Here is a 12,881-nt window from a genome sequence, read left to right as displayed (position 1 = left end):
GACATGTAGTTGTATGAAATGGCAAACATCTGGTTATCCGTGTGGCCATGTTATAAAAGTTTCTCTTCATCTAAACCAAGATGATTCAAGCTCATACGCTATGGATTGCTACACTACAGAAGTATATTGACAGACTTATGGCGAGATTGTCTACCCTATTCCACATCCTTCTGAGTGGGACATACCAGATGACTTACAAATAGTTTTTCCACTAGCCATGGACAGAAGGCTACCTGGCCGACCAAAAAGTCACGATCGTATACCGTCTAAGGGTGAAGAGAAGAAGAGATCGACATGTAATCGGTGCAAGGAAAGTGGTCATACAAGGTTGACATGTGGATCACCAGTGCCATCACAATCATCTTTTCCTCTACCAAAATATGGATCCTCATCAAAATCCAAAGCTCATATGGTGTCAAGCAAAAGGCAATCAAAATCGCAATCATTTTTAAAATCCCAATCACAACCGGCTTCACCTTTTGGGACTGTTAACTTAGGTGATTTTTAAATGCAAACGTTGTATTATGTGGATTTTATGTGTGAACTTTTAACATTTTCAGTTAGGCATGTATTAGTAACTTGAGTTTGAAAATTACTATGATCTGTTCAGTTGTTATCATTTATTAGGCATTCATTTGACTATCGCAACACGGAAATGACGTTCGCAATCATCTTAATGTCTATCGCAACGCGGAAATGACTATCGCAATGCGAAATGAAAATCGCAACGAGAGAATCGCAATGCGAAATGAAAATCGCAACGAGGGAATCGCAATGCGAAATGAAAATCGAAACGCGAATTTAGTTTCGCGTTGCGATTTTCATTTCGCATTGCGATAGTCATTTTTGCCTTCAACATAATGCAGATTGAAATCAACAAAATCAACCATTACATTTCAATCAATTAAACAAGCACAAATAAGAATTATGTTCACATCAATTAAACAAATCAAATTTTACAAATCATCTTTTACAAATCAATTAAACAATCAAAAAATAAGCAATAATTCTTATTTCCTCATCTACTATTGAATCAGGTTTTGCAGCCATACATCATTTTCACGCAGCTCACTTCTGAGATTAACCTGCAGAAACCAAACATTTGCTCAAACAACACTTTCTACACATCTAAAACCTACAAACAGCAAATTATTGAATTCTAGGTACTTAACCAAACATTTTCAAACCAAAAGCCTATAAACTTACCAATTGTTTATGTACATTTTTATAACGCGGATGCAGGTAGGCAGCGTCTCATATATATCGAGGGAAGTAGATACTTTATACTTCCTGTGATCAAACGCTCCAACGCCAAGCATACGAGAGGACCACAATCCCCTTTGGGTCATTTCGTTTGTTGTGGTGCGGTCTCGTCTCTGCTAACTGTAATATTGAGCTTCTTTGGCTTCTTGTTTCCAGAACGAGTCCAATAATTTATCGCATCCAAGAATTTAGCCAAATGAGAGCTCCATCCCTTAATGATATCTCTTAAATCAGCCAATGATATGTAATTTATCATGCTGTCATATACTATTGCCTTAAGGGATGGGAGCTGAAGCTCGACGAGAAGCCAATGTTTACGTTCCAAAACAGGGATAAACACCTGCAATCATAAGTAATAATTCATTCATTTGCGCACTTATTTATGAATACCTTTAAACTCAATCTAAAATAAATACTAACCTTATCGACCTCCCACCATGCAGGATAAAGTTTAGCTTGTCCATTGCCCAACGCAAATGATTCATCTCATTGATTCTTCAAGTGAACGATGTTAAAAGACGTCGGCATAATTGTATATCGTGTATTTCTTTTATTTTCCTTAAGTTTCCTAATTATTAGAAGACGTGACACCCACACATCGATATGTTGTTTTACAAAAAAAGACATATATTAGTAACTTACATAAATTTAAAAAAAAAATCAAATTGAAATATAAGAAAAATATAAGACTTACCCCTCCATCGAAATAGTCATTGTCTTCGACCCCTAATAATACGCCCACCAAGACCGATCAAGCAACAAATAGATATCATCGTTGAGCTTGCATATGTCAGTGAAACACCCCTGGCTCTGCTCAGGTAGATAAAAATCAATTGCGGTCTTAGCCCAAAGGGTGTTATCCAGAATTGTGTCCGGTAGTTGTCTCATCTCCACTTCAGATACCGGAATGGTACTGGCTGGTAACTCATACGAGAGCCAACTCTCATCCATCATGTCCGGCACGTTAGAGGGTTTCTCAAGAATCTTACATATGACGCCATGTGAATCAGGCTCTTGAATGGTGGGAGTGACCTCTTCAACGATGACAGTGGCCTCTTGAACGGTGGGAGGGGACTCTCGAGGAATGATAGGGGCTTCTTCAACGATAGGAGTGGACTCTTGAGGGATAACAGGCGAGTCGGGCTTCTTCTTGCGGTATCTTCACACTATTGGGGTATACGGAGACTTAATAGCACGTGCACACCGTCTGATGCGTGAACTCTGTCGTGCAAGAAAAACCCGACGTAAAGCATCCACCTTATCGGGCCGCTAAATAATTAAATACAAAAATCAGTAAATAAATAGACATGATATTTAAACAGTGAAAACAAAGACAAATATGTTTCAAACTTGCATTGAATTCACCCAAGTCATTATTCTATCATAGTTCACAAAATGCATCAGATAACAAAGGTAAATATTTTTCAAACTTGCAACACTGTCAACTTAGTATTTGTCTTTGTCTATTGGTTGAAGTAATGCAATTCATTCAAGTTTCAATTTGCAGAAGAAGAATAGTTTCTGGAACTTAAAATCGTAACGTGAAAAATGACTATCGCAACGCGAAATAAAAATCGCAACGAGAGAATGAAAATCGCAACGCGAAACGAAAATCGCAACGAGAGAATCGCAACGCGAAATGAAAATCGCAACGAGAGAATCGCAATGCGAAATGAAAATCGCAACGCGATTATAGTTTCACGTTGCGATTTTTGGTTTCGCGTTGCGATTTTGTCGTTGCGATTTTCATTTCAACCAAAAGACAAAACAGTGTTGCTAAAATATAGTTTCAAGAATAAACTATTTCTTCTTCTTCTGTAAATTGAAACTTGAATGGATTGCATTACTTCAACTAAAAGACAAAACAAAGACAAATACTAACTTCAGAGTATTAAAGAATACACAGTTTAGCAGAATTGGCAGCAAACGAACAAATTTACTTTCAACCAAAAGACAAAACAAAGACAAATACTAACTTCACAGTGTTAAAGAATACACAGTTTAGCAGAATTGACAGCAACCGAACAAATTTACTTTCAACCAAAAGATAAAACAAAGACAAATACTAACTTCACAGTATTAAATAATAAATAGTTTAGCAGAATTGGCAGCAACCGAATAAATTTACTTCAACCAAAAGACAAAACAAAAGACAAAAACTAACTTAACAGTGTTAATAAACAGTTTAGCAGTATTGACAGCAACCAAATAAATTTACTAAGCAATCTAAGTGAAATAGTTAATCTAAGTGAAATTACGAGTAAATTTATCATCAAGTTAAATATGGAAAATCTTAAACTTACCTCATTACGTAGAGTATGAACCTTATTCTGCAACGATACTACCATCTCACGTAGAGCGGCAACCTCACCACGTAAAGTAGACACCTCCACACGCCATGCACCATTGTTATCGCGTAGAGTACCAATCTCCTCACGCAAGGCATTGACCTCATCACGTAACTCCCTTGACTCATCCTGTGGAGGTGGAGGTGGAGAACAGGGAGATAGAAGTCATGGCATCTTTGCCGGTCGCCTATCATGAGGTGATGGTGGAGAAGAGGCTCGATGATGTGACGGGATAGGTGAGGGCTCTCGTTGTAGAGGTGTATAGTCGGGTCGATCAGGTGATGGATCTCGAAGTGGAGGAAGTGGAGGCTGCTCATTATTCGTGCCATCAAGAAAATGCTGACTAGCTTGCCACCAATCAGTGGCAAACTCAGCCTCCGTGGGTGTCAGTCTCATTAATAGAGTGTTGGCCTCCTAAAAATATAAAAACTCAAACAAAGTTAAACGTCTACTATTAATAGCTTGTTTATATATGATAGTATTTGTGTTAACTTACATTATTTATTGTCGTATATGGTATTAAGTCTTCCCAATCCAACAGACGTTTCATCTTCCAGGAAATAGCCCTAGGAATATCATTTGAAGTTTTTAATGCATATGTCCGCATGCTGGGGAAAGCCTCGAATATCCAAATCTACAAACAATATAATAACAAACATTAGTAATTGTTAAATAATTAATTATAATTTTGAAAACATTATATAGAAATTCTTACCTTAAAGGCCCAAACAAAGCCTGACAAAGTGTATTTCGACCCATCGCCACGCAAACTTTTGCAGTCATCAAAGGCAGACGACAACTTAGTCCAGGTAGCTTTCCATATATACGAACCCCACGGAAACAGATTCCATGCATTTAGGTCCTCTAGCAATAATATTAGCTCATGAGGAATAGGTTGTCTGGCCTCTCTGCCTAAAAAGCCGGCATACAAAAGTAGTAGAAGGTATACTCGGACAACATCGACGTCATTCATCCGAGTAAAACCATCTTTCTTATTAAACAATTTATTCAGGTCGTCGACGTGTAAGTTCGGCTTCTCTATTGACTCATCAGGAAAAACCCTGGATAACCATGATGGGCGGGTGATATGACGAGTGTACCGGCCTACATCATCGTGTCCGAATCGTAGACCAGTGATTAAGAAGAACTCCTTCCGCCCAAAACAAGTATACGCCGGTGGAAAATGAAACCATATCTCTTCCTCACCACATTGTATACTGTCGGGTAGATCGCTAGTCATGGTCTGAAGCCACAAATGGGTCAAATTAGCATCTCCACCCGGATGCTGTACTCTCAGCCATAGCCCGAAGCAGGTTTCCTCAAATAAATTTCTTTGTGCAGGTGAAAGCTTCGAAGCAATTGTAGTGGCTAGGCTAACTTTATTCCTTAATGTCAATGAAGCCGAAAAAATTTTCTACAAAAACAATAAACATACCAAGTTAGATATACCAAAAACTACACTGTGAAGATATACCAAAAACAATAAACATAAATAGTAGTTTATTCTTGAAACTAAAATTTGCAACACTGTTTTGTCTTTTGGTTGAAATGAAAAATCGCAACGAGAGAATGAAAATCGCAACGCGGAAATGACTATCGCAACGAGAGAATCGCAACGAGAGAATCGCAATGCGAAATGAAAATCGCAACGAGAGAATCGCAACGCGAAATGAAAATCGCAACGAGAGAATCACAACGCTAAATGAAAATCGCAATGCGATTTTAGTTTCGTGTTGCGATTATCTCGTTGCGATTTTCATTTCGCGTTGCGATTTTCATTTCTCTCGTTGCGATAGTCATTTTCCTGTTGCGATTTTCATTTTCATGTTGCGATTTTAAGTTTAGAAACTATTCTTCTTATGCATTACTTCAACCAAAAGACAAAACAAAGACAAATACTAACTTCACAGGGTTAAAGACTAAACAATTTAGCAGTATTGGCAGCAATCGAATGAATTTAATAAGAAATCTAAGTGAAATGGTTAATCTATTATTGAAATTACCAGTAAACTTATCATCAATTTCAATATGAAAAACCTAAAATAATGCAAAATTTTCAAAATAAAAATAATTAAAAAAACTAACCCTCGGAGGTTGATTTTCCATTTCTGAATGATTTGTGAGGGATTTCTGATCGTGAATGGTTGTGAGGGATTTCGCCGACGATGGGGACGGAAATCTTCGGAGATGGGGACGGATTTCGCCGTAGAGAGTGAGAGATGGAGATGGGACTGAGTTGTGATTTTAGGTTTTAGGTTATGAGTTGCGATTACGGGATATACTGTGGACGGTTCAGTTTCCGATATATTAAGAAATTCGTATTTGGAATTTGAAAAAAAAATACGCGTTAATACGAATGGCACTATGTAAATCGTATTGCGATAGTCAGATTCGCATTGCGATTTATGTATTCGCATTGCGATTTACGTATTCGCATTGCGATTTACGTATTCGCATTGCGAATTAGGAAAATTGCAACGCGAATTTGGGAAATCGCAATGCGATAGTCAGAATCGCGTTGCGAATCTGGAAATTGATTTGCGATACCGGAGATCGCGTTGCAAATTATCGATCGCATTGCGATTTAGTTGGTCATTTTGGCGAATCCAAAAAAAGTTGGTTAAAATCGTATATTATAAGGCATTTTTTGTCACTGAGGTTATTTTCTCTAAAAAAAACAAAGAACAAGATAAATGAGAAATAATTTTTTTTATTGATTTTTCTATATGAAATATGTTAATAGATTTCTCTAATCTTTATATTTATAACAATAAGTAGTAGAACTATTATTAAACTCTAATCTTAATGAATATTTATTTCTACCATACTATCGAGTTTTATAGGAGGGAATTTTATTCTTTAACTATAACTATTTAATGATTAATAAAATTTAATGAAATTTCATTAATTTCAATTTCATTTTAACAAGGAAATTATCTACTCCATCTGACAAGTTTCAAGTTCGAGTCCAAGGCAACCCATTTTTATGATCATATCAGTAGTTCCTCATATAAAATTATTGACTCTAAAAATATAGTAATATAGAGAAGACAAAATTGTTTCAAGCACCCACAGAAGTAAAACCGCCCCTTATTTTCAAAGAGAGGAGGACGAATTATTCATATCTCATTTGATGATGTAAGAATAAAGTAAAAATCAAAAGTCTAATCCAATCCAAAATTTTCTACTACCTACATAAGTAAATATTTATGTTGAATTGTTAACTTTTAAATTAATTGTTAAGCAATTTATGTACAAATAACTAACCACAATCAATAATTTAAATATTTATATATAGTAAATTAATAAAACAAAAAAATGATTTTTATATTTTTATTAACAATTGATCTGATTTTTCATTTTTAAAAATAATTAAAAATCCCACAATTGAAATAAACAAACTATCTTTAAAAAAATAATTTGATAATTAAAAGAAAAAAATGTTTTACATCCACGACCATGCAGCCTAACGTTCAGTTGACTCCAAGCAATAGAAAAAGAAATATAATAAATAAATTCCCATTAAAGCACACACTCCCAGAAAAGCAAAGCTCTTCCCTTTGCCTTCCCATTTCACCTAAAAGAATTCAACTTTTCTTCCTTCTTTCTTTTTCGTTTTCTACAGTTTCCTGAGAAACCCTAAAACCTTGATCTCCCCTGACCCGTTTCCTGTCTCAACCCGACCCGATCTGGGTCCACCATACCCCTTCTTCAGCCATGAAAAAACAGATAAAGCATTCGAGCAAAAATTAGAAGAAGATTTTGATCTTTTTGGGGTTTCATTTGGGGAAGAAAAGGGAAGGGAGAAATGTATAAGAACCAGCTACAAGAGCTGGCCCAGAGGAGCTGCTTTAATCTTCCTTCCTATACGTGCATTAGGGAAGGTCCAGACCACGCGCCGAGGTTCAAGGCCACCGTTAATTTTAACGGCGAAACCTTCGAGAGCCCTCACTTCTGTTCTACTCTCCGTCAAGCCGAACACTCCGCTGCCGAAATCGCGCTCCAATCCCTCTCTAATCGTGGACCTTCTCACTCCCTCGCCGCTAGAATCCTAGTAAGTTTTTCTTCAAAGCTTATTCTAATGTTCGCCATTCTTTTTTTGAAATCTCCCCTTTTTTCCACTGGGAGTGATCGGCGTTAGCCTGCGCCGCCGTCGAAATTGCCGGGTGTTCACTTTAGCTGGTTGTCAGGAGGGGAGTGGAAATTACTAGAATACCCTTCAATAGTTAATGAATTAGCCGAAGGTAGTAGGATTTTCTTGACTTTTTAGTCGGTGATGAAAGCGAAAATTAAATTAATTTTTAAGGGAAATAACAATGGGGAGTTGAGAATCCGTGTTATGACATTTAATGCCTTCATTAATTAAGTATATTATTTTTCTTTTTCTCTTCTCATATTATGGGAAACAGCTGTAGTTCGATCATTTTGGTTTTGTAGGTGTAATTAATGGCTTAATCTTGGGTATTTCGGTCATAAGAATTGTTTATTTTCAGGCCGTCTCAATTGACTGTCTTAGAATAAAACGGTGGAGAAATAAAAATTTATTTATTTATGTATATTTTTTAAAAATTACTTTGGTGTCTTAACCTCTTGCAGGCTAATTAAATTCAAGTAAGTCTGTGAGCAGATGTGGGTGCAATTCTTCATCCAAAATAAATAAATAAATAAAAGTGAGATACAGATATTTGTGAATACTTCATGTCTAAATTTCTTCCCTGGAAAAAATGTTTGTCTTTCGGGGTCGGGTTTATCTAATAAGGAAGAAATGGAAAGGGCGCGTTCGGTTTGAGTTCATTAACTTGGAGGAATAGATAGTTTTGCTTTTGCAAATGAGCAACTTGAATCTATCAAAAACTAAAGATAAAATCTTTGAGGGGTTGTTTCTCTGCTTAATCTAGCAAATGCAGATATGAGATTATGATACTATAATTATCTAGGCCATCTATTTTATGAATTGCGGTCTTGAGACGGAGTTTTGATATATGAATGGCATGAATTGCATTTGGATTTGAATTTTAATTCTCATAATGCATGCTTAGCTTGGCGTAGTGAAACGGATGTAAATATGATGAAGCTGACTGCAATTGAGACTCGGATTTTGTTTTGGATTATGTGGAACTATAAGTATGAGAGGCATTTTAGTTAACAATTTCATACGATATCATGATAGTGGTTGACGTGTTCCTTGTTGGATTGCTTTTTCGTTTCTTAGTTAGGCTGCAACTGTCGATTCTTTGATTTTTACGTCCTTATAGGAGTAGTTTGTAAACTTATGATTGTGTTCACCGGTTCATCCTTGTCTAATCTTTGGACAAACTTGTGCATGTTATTACATGAAATGTAGATATGCACCTTCTGTAATCTGTGTTCGTCTCATCTAGTTCATCAATGTTAACACATTTATAACAAATATTTGCATTATGGATAAATTTTGTTGTGCTTATATATGAATTTTCTTGAATATGCTTTGGTTGTTTCAAATACTGATCTGGCTTTGTTATGTTAGGATGAGACGGGGGTTTATAAAAACCTCTTACAGGAAATTGCACAAAGAGTCGGAGCTCCATTGCCGCACTATATGACATTTAGATCAGGCCTTGGACACCTACCTTTTTTTACAGGAACAGTTGAGTTGGCTGGAATCAAATTCACTGGGGAACCTGCTAAGAATAAGAAACAAGCAGAAAAGAATGCAGCCATGGCAGCTTGGACATCTCTAAAACTATGTGAGTCAAGGTTCCATTTTTCCTATGGATTAATGTTGCGATTGTAAAGTTGTTTAATGTTTTCATTTTTCATCTAGATTACAATAATCTTTGTGCTGAAACTGAATACTGTATTTTATTTCCAGTGGCAAAAGAAACTGCAAATTCTTCTTCAGAGCCTGAGAACAACGATGAGCTTGAACAGATAACAATAGCTCGAGCGCTGTTGAATTACCGAATAAAGGAAAAGATGGCCATGGCAAACTCCTCCAATGGCCCGATACTATTTAAAAGGAAGTTTCCTACTCAGAATCCTAGACCAACAAGTCCACAGCCTCCTGCTACCACCTCAAAAATCCTTCCTTTAATCTGCCCGAAGGGGGTTCCTCGAAACAGGTCGATGGCAGCAGCAGCAAACGACAAGTACATACTGACATCATCCCAAACATCTGTAGCTGAAAGCCATGGTGCTCGTCCACAGAAATTCCCTGCAGCTGGAGCAGCTCCTTATGTCCCTATCCGACAAATAAGGACACCTTGCCATGGCATCGCTCCACCGGTGACAATTAGAACTGCAGTGCCTGTTTTCTCTGCACCACCACGTCCATCACCATCTGCAGTATCCCCTCGACCACCAGCATCAGTACTTCATACTCATCCAGCACAGTCTGTTCTTCCCGTTCAATCACCACAATCTGTACATCCTCATCAATCACCATCTCCACTCCCCACCCCAAGTGCTGCGAGCTCCGGTGCGAATTGCCCCACCTGTCACCATTAGGCAAGCAGTTCCCGTATTTGCAGCTCCTCCGGTACTTAAAGAAAAACAATCCATTCCCGTTAGAAATGAAGATACTGTGACTGTTACTGCTTCTGCCGTGCCCAACAAATCTCCTGCTCAAGCAGAGGAAGCCGCAAGCACAACATCAAAGTACCTGCAAGAATCAGAGACGGTACAGAGTTTAGAACAACTCAAAATCTGATGGTGATGAAGGATCGAACACCGAATTTGAGGCAAGAGAGCAAAAGCTATGGTTTTGTGTTGGTATCAAGTTTGTTTTGTTACTTTTTGTAATCTCATAAAAGTGTTCTTATCTTATCCTTTCTTTTTGATCATCTTCTCTTTTTGTTATCTTAGAGGCTACAGTCTATGCAAGATTAAGTTAGTATCAGCATTCAGCAGTCCCATATAATTGCATTGACTATGTCTAGTGTAATGTTGCAAAGGCAAAACATACTTCATTACAACGTTAAAACCTGTCCTTAGGGCTGTCACAATTGAATCTTAACTGGTTTCTAAAGTTACAATGGGGCCTAGAATTTTCTTAATTCCCAGAGAAAGGCAAATGACTTAAGTTTCCCCTTGGAAGGATTGTGTAAATCAATCAATTGAGAAAGGTCTTGTGGGATAATATACTGCCCTCGGGCACCCTTCACTTAGAGGACAGCACATCTTAGACTATCAAGTAGGGTTGCACATAATTCGGATTTCAATCCGATCCGGATCGGTTTTTATCCGATCTGGTTTTTTCCCATAGAAAAAAAACCGGTTTATAAAATAACCGGTTCGGTTTCTAACCGGTTTGGAGGGCCGGATATCCTAACCGGTGTAACCGGTTTCGGTTTTAAAAAAACCGGTTTTTTTAAAAAACCGGTTATAAAAAAACCGATTTTAATATTCCAGATTGCTCATAGGGAACCGATTCCCCCCCAAGGGGGTACCGATTCCTCACTGAATGGTTTGGCTCCGAGATTTCCAGAATGCTCGGAGGGAACCGATTCCCCCATAGGGGTACCGATTCCCCCCTATTCAACGGTCGAAATATTTGAATTTTACACTTAGGGAACCGATTCCCTATGAGAGGGTACCGATTTCCCCACGCTCTAAGCATTTTTATTAAATGTTTTCACACTTAAACGGCTATATTATCTTCATTAATTATCACTAACGTTCAGAAGTGATTCAAGGTGTATTTAAGCAAGCGTAGAAGTCATTGATCAAAGACAAGACACATCAAGCAACTAGAATCAAGAGATAATCAAAGAGAAAGCATCAAACCTCAAGTTCGATAAATTCAAATACTTAATTGAAATACTTAATTAACTCAACATAATTGAAATACTTAAATACTTCCAAGTTTGATAATTCAAATACTTAAAAACTTCCAAGTTCGATAAATTCAAATACTTAAAAACTTCAAGTTCGATAATTGAAACAAAGTTTACGATAATTGAAATAAAGTTATAAAATAAACTACATTGCCATCTCTTCTTCATCATCTTCGCCTTCTTCGTTTGGAGGAGATATTCCAAGTTCGACTTCTTCAATGTGTAAGTTTGCTTCCAAATCGGCATCAATTGCATCTTCTAGGGTGGTGATATGTTGCTTACGAGCCGCTCCATCCAAATAATCCTTTAAACAAATGCATACTTCCACCGACTCGGGACTTAGTCTTGATCTCCGTTGCGATATAACCCTGCCACTAACAGAAAAAGCGGATTCCGAAGCTACCGTAGAAGCTTGGACGGTTAGTAAATCACGGGCCATGGCGGCTAGAATCGGAAATTGTGCTTCCTTTTCTTTCCACCAAGCCAAAATATCCAAACTTTCAAACTCTTCAAATGTCATTTTTGATAGAAAATCGCATGACATATAATTTCCCAACTCGCTACTTGGGGTGGTAGTACGTGATCGTTTGGATTGGGAATTTACAAGAGTGTTAAAAAGATTCAAATTTATGTTACTTGGACGTCTACTAGATGATTCCGCATTCATTCTCATTTGATCGTGTATTACACTACTTGATCCGTATTTATTTAAATAAATTACAAACATGTCTCGAAAACATTTGTTAAAATAATTTATTTGGTTTTGGACAAAGTTGGGTTCATCATCGGTTAGATTAAAAGCAAACGCAATTTGTTCAATTAGTGTTTCAACCCCACCAACATTTAACGTTGGGTTTAAAGCGGCGGCACAAGTAAAAATGGGGGGAATCTCCTTAAAATATTTTAAAAGTTTTCCTTCATTGCAAAGCCAATTTCTTGAAAAACTTCGGTTTCAAATTCAAAGTCATTTAGTCGGGTAGCCAACAAAAATATTTGATTAAGAACCAACGGGCTAGTAGGGTAATAAACACCGGATAAAAAAGTTGTTGCATTTTTAAAAACCTCAAGCAAATCGGTTATTTTGGCTATAGTTTCCCAACTCGAATCCGGATAAATGTCTGGGACATGACCCCTCTCGAAAAGCCGATCGTGAAATGTTTGCAATGTTTCCCTTTGCCTTAAGGCAGTATGCATCATCATCCAAGTTGAGTTCCAACGAGTTGGACAATCCAAATTAGGACCCAAAGCTTTTTTATTAACAGACTTACAAAATCGTTTATAATCATTTAGTCTTTTGTTGTTGTTACAAAGAATCGATTTTATCATTGTTTTAAATTCTAATCTAATTGGCTCAATAACCTCCAAACCGGCTTGCACGGATAAATTAATTATGTGTGCAACGCAACGGGTATGAAAAAACGCACCGTCTAAAATCGGTGAAAGTAATATTTTCAAT

The 12,881-nt window shown here is 37.1% G+C and overlaps 1 pseudogene; it reads left to right on the top strand.

The window, feature by feature from the left end:
• Nucleotides 1–7,126: 7,126 nt before the first annotated feature.
• On the top strand, nt 7,127–10,498 carry LOC120174920 (annotated as a pseudogene).
• Nucleotides 10,499–12,881: the final 2,383 nt, after the last annotated feature.

Source organism: Hibiscus syriacus, unplaced genomic scaffold, assembly GCF_006381635.1.
Source record: "Hibiscus syriacus cultivar Baekdansim isolate YM2019G1 unplaced genomic scaffold, ASM638163v2 tig00112130_pilon, whole genome shotgun sequence".
NCBI lineage: Eukaryota > Viridiplantae > Streptophyta > Magnoliopsida > Malvales > Malvaceae > Hibiscus > Hibiscus syriacus.
The sequence above is the reverse complement of the archived record's forward strand: the minus strand, read 5'-3'. Positions and strand labels throughout refer to the sequence as shown.